This window comes from Pistacia vera, unplaced genomic scaffold (assembly GCF_008641045.1).
Source record: "Pistacia vera cultivar Batoury unplaced genomic scaffold, PisVer_v2 Contig47, whole genome shotgun sequence".
NCBI classification, from domain to species: domain Eukaryota; kingdom Viridiplantae; phylum Streptophyta; class Magnoliopsida; order Sapindales; family Anacardiaceae; genus Pistacia; species Pistacia vera.
Genome location: NW_022196301.1, coordinates 321,793 through 326,638, shown reverse-complemented (window position 1 = coordinate 326,638; position 4,846 = coordinate 321,793). Strand labels below are relative to the sequence as shown.

The following is a 4,846-nucleotide window of genomic DNA, read 5'->3' as shown; positions in this document are numbered from 1 at the left end:
AATTGCCTTAATCATGCAATGATCATAAAGAATTAAACAAAGACACTATTATCACGAGTAAGTTTAGAGACACTAAGTAAGTTTTTTGTATATTAGGAACATACAACACATGGCTAGCTGTAAGACTCTAAAGGGACAACTTTAGCAGCAGAACTAGTATGTAAAATTGTAAGTAACTTACCATTGCCAACCTAGAGCTGTTCACTGTCGGAGTAGATATGCTTGTTGTTAGTTGAGAGAACTCTAAAGTTACATGATTTGTAGCTCCAGAATCCATGTACAAGCAGTGTCTTAACACTAGAGAAGTTGCAATATAGTTTATAGCGGAGGAGGTGAGTATAATTTAGATTGGGTCAGCAAGGCTTATATGCACATTGGCAGTAGTAAAACTAGACTGAGCGTTAGTAGGAACACGTGATCCCCCAAACATTGTGCAATTTGCTTGGATAGTTATTCTGAAATTGCATTACAGACCTTAGATGAGGACTTTGTGTATAATGCAAGTGAGTAGTTGGAGAGTACTATCCTCAGGGTGAAACTCAGGTGGTCTTGCAAAATTACGTGAACCAAAAATGTTTCTTATCAGGGGATTATTGCCATTGTATTCACATCAAAACGGTGGTAAAAATCAAAGCAAGATGTCTTGTCTTCCCACACACTTGGCAAATGAACTTACCCCTTCCTCCTGTCCTACCTTTGCCTCTACCACCAAAGTAATTTCTAGAATATTGATGAAGTAGAATGATTCTAGGATGGAATATAGGCAAGGTTTGATTGGTAGGAAAATATGATGAGTTGAAGGAGGATGTTGGTCAGGTAATGATCGGTGTGGAATGAGAAGAATTAATGGGAAGTGAAGACATCTGATCAAATTGTGACTTCTTAGTAATACTATCAATGGTGAGGTTAGTAGAACCTGCTTGAAATTCAGCATGAAAGACTAAAGTCATTGCAGAATTTGTCTTCTCCAATTCAATTCAAGTTTCTGAAGAACAATCTGAACTTCCTGAACTAATATAGGATCAATCCTAGACTCCAATATAGTGATGATATTAACAACAACAACATCATATTTGAGTCTAGTCCATCAAGAATATAGTTCAATAGTTCCTCATCAGAAAAAAGAATTCCACTGGCAGACAAATTTTCAGCAAAACTCTTCATTTTGAGAAAGTAGTTATGGATATCAAATTGTCCTTCTTTGTGTTTTGTAAAAGACTTTTAATATGAAGAATTTTCACCCTAGATTCAGTAAGTAATTCCTTTCTTAATGTAAGCCATATTTAGTAGCCAATTGGCATTTGGAGATAACAGCAAACATGGATTATGAAAAAGATAGCAAATAGCTAACTAACGCTTATTGGTCTTCTTCCAATGAGAATAATCTGGATTAGGTTTCTTAGTTACCTCTAAGCTGGAGTCATCTGACTGTACTCTAACGAAGGAAGCAAGACAAGGAATTAGTCCAATAAGGTGTTCTTAAGGTCATAAGCTTCGACAGGAAAAAGAATTTCAGATTTCAGAATCAATGATTGTCTCTGGTTAATTTGGGCAAAATTAGAGAGAGTCGAAAAGACATTGAAGCTAAATTACTGAAATTCACTACATCAAGATTATGTTTAAGACTTGAATCTCTGTCAAATTTGTTAATCAACGAGAAATTGTGGAAACATCAGCCATTATTGACGTTTGTCAATGGCTTTGATACCAAGTGAGAAAGAGAGTATAAAGAAACAAGGAAAATTAGAGAAGAATGAAGAGAGAAAGCAATTGTGTTTGTCATCGAAAATAGTATTGTAGTTACAACTACTTTTATACAAAATGAGCTAAGCTAAGTAAGATGAGCTAAGCAAACAGTGAACACTAACAGCTATCCTGTCAGCAGTAGTCAATAGGTTAACTAAGCACACACAAAAAACATACAATGCAAAAATGCATTAGTCTGACAAGATTGTGCAAGCACACAACACCTGGGCACACACAGTAATAAGTTTGAAAAAATATTCAACAGTTATATTATTCATCATGTAAAAAAAAAAAAAATCACTAAACTCTTCAGTATCTTTAGAAGCGATTATCACAATGATAATCTGAGGATTATACTATTTTATTTAGGTTTTTGCCGAATTTCAGATACTTCTTAGTTGTTTGTGCCTAAAATGACACTTAACTCCACATATTTTATGTTTCAGGCCAAAACGTGCACTTTGACCAAATAATGAGCAGATCGAGTTTTGGAACTAGAAGCAAGGATCTCAGAATTCGAGGAAGTTCTAAGCGGATTTGAAGCCATATGAAGCTGTTCCATTGGAGAGCATCGAGATGGAAGATTCAAGATGGAAGCAAGGAGGGCATTCCATAAATTCAGAATTGTTCAGAAGGTTGCCACGTGAAAGACACTAGATGAGATTTAAATTTAACTTATAGTCGCGGCGAAGTCTGGGATTTTCAATTTTAATTAAAATGCACACGTTTTTTTAGGAAAGTTTTTAGGCTTTGGGCGAACTAAATAAGAAAAACTTAGACATTTTGAGAGAGGTTGTCTTTGTTTAGAGCAGCTTTGACATTTTGGGAGAAAAGGAGAGGATTTGAGATTTAACCTTGTGGATTCATCAATTAGGGGAGATCTTTCTCTCTTTCTTTGTTTCAATATGTTGATTGATGTGTTTACTATTTTCTTGCTATTTGTGTTAATTTCGTTATGAAATAACTCACTTTGGGTTAGGGTTTGATGTAATTGGATTTCTATGGTTAATCAATAGATTATTGTTGCTTTTACATTCTATTGCATGGATTGTGTGATTATTCTGATTTTATTGATTTTATTTGTTTAACATGATGAGATTGAGAAATGAATCATGTTGGGCTTCTTAGGTAACACCATTGTTGTATTTGAACGCTAGAGATAGGTTTGAGAATAATGAAATCAATCAAGGATTGTTAGCTCATGAGCTTGGATCTATTACTCTTCATTTTGTTGTGGTGCGGAAGCTTAATAGGGAAAAGTAGGAATTCATAGCCAAGAAGGTATGTTTTAAAATGGGAATTCGATTTACAATCTGTGCATGTGAGTGTAGAAGTACATAATTCGTAGAATTAACATAGAGTCCTAACGAAGTCAAAACCCTAACCTTTTATTTTACTTGATATTAATCATGCTTATCTTGATTTCTTTAATTAGTTTTTTTTTATTACATAGAATTTTTCTTTTAATTTAGTTAGTTTCTCCTGTAAATCCAACACTTTTCAATTGCTCCAACTTGATAACAATTAGGAAAATCAGTGCTTGACAACCAATCCTGTGGGAACGATACTTTTCTTATCACATTATTACTTTATTGCGACTAGTGCATGTGATATTGCATGTTGTAGTTACAACGCAACAAGTTTTCGGCGCCATTGCCGAGGATTGATTTTTGTGTTAACATTGAATTTTTCTTGTGTAGCTAGATTGGAGTTTTATTTTTGTTTTAATTGTTTATTGGTTAATTTTTGTTCTTCTTTTCTGTTAGTGTGTGATCTCATTTTTTCTCTCTTTCTGTGTAGTTTAGGCGAAGAGCTAGATGTCAGTCAGTGGTTCATGTTGATCCAAAATTGAAAGAACCGCAAGAAGACTTAACAGAGAGAGAAGAGAACGAGAGGCCATAGTTGTTAAGATGGTAGAAAATAGAACATTGAGGGAATTCTCAGTTCCCACGGTTGATGGTAGTAGGTCAAGTATAACTAGACCAGCAGTTCAAGCCAACACCTTCAAAAAAAAGGCAGCAATCATCCAAATGACCCAGTAGTCGATACAATTTAAGGGAGATTTGAAGGAAGATCTAAATCTGCACATTGCAAACTTTTTAGAGATTTGCGATACCTTCAAGTCAAATGGAGTGTTAGATGATGCCATCAGATTGAGATTGTTCCCTTTTTCATTAAGGGATAAAGCAAAGGGATGGTTAATGGCACTACCACCAGGAACGATCACTACATGGAAAGAATTAGCACAGAAGTTCCTGACCAAATTCTTTCCTCCAGCAAAATCTGTGAAGATGAGAAATGATATCACATCGTTTCTCCAAGAAGAATCTGAATCATTATATGAGGCTTGGGAAAGATACAAGGAACTACTGAGGAGGTGTCCACACCATGGTTTGCCAGTTTGGATGCAAGTCCAAACGTTTTATAGTGGATTGATGGTTAATGTGCAAGCAATGGTGGATGCAGCATCGGGAGAAGCATTGCAAAATAAGACACATGAAGAAGCTCATGAGTTGCTTGAAGTTCTAGCAAGCAACAATTATCAAAGACCAAATGAGAAGATACAATTGAAGAAATCTATGGGTCTTCACGAAGTTGATGCATACACAACCATCTCAGCCTAAATTACAGCACTTTAGAAGTAATTGGGAAATATGCAAGTAAATTATACTCAAGCTCCTCAACTAACTTGTGATCTTTGTGCAGGTAATCATGTGAGCAGTGGATGTCAAGTGGGGAACACGTTTGCTTTAGCTTCATCATCATCAGAACAGGTTAACTACTTGGCAGGAAATCAGAGGCAACAGAACAATTCATAATCCAACACGTATAATCCTGGTTGGAGGAATCATCCGAACTTGTCTTGGGGCAATCAGAATTAACAGAACAACCAATGGAACCAAACAGCGATGCCAACCAACCAAGTCGAGGTGAATAATCAACCAGGGGAGCAAATATTGACAAAACTGGAGGATATGTTCAGAAAATTTATGCAAGAGACCACAGGTTTCATGAATGAGATGAGGGCTAATTTCAGAAACCAACGTGTATCCATTCGGAACTTAGACGTACAGGTGGGTCAATTAGTCGATAAGCTAAA

General features: G+C 35.8%; 1 non-coding gene across 1 annotated transcript; it reads right to left on the bottom strand.

Moving 5' to 3' along the window:
• Positions 1–4,034: 4,034 nt before the first annotated feature.
• Positions 4,035–4,141, bottom strand: LOC116145959. The gene has a single exon (XR_004130450.1). It is a non-coding gene; the product is annotated as a small nucleolar RNA R71 (small nucleolar RNA).
• Between the last annotated feature and the right edge of the window lie 705 nt (positions 4,142–4,846).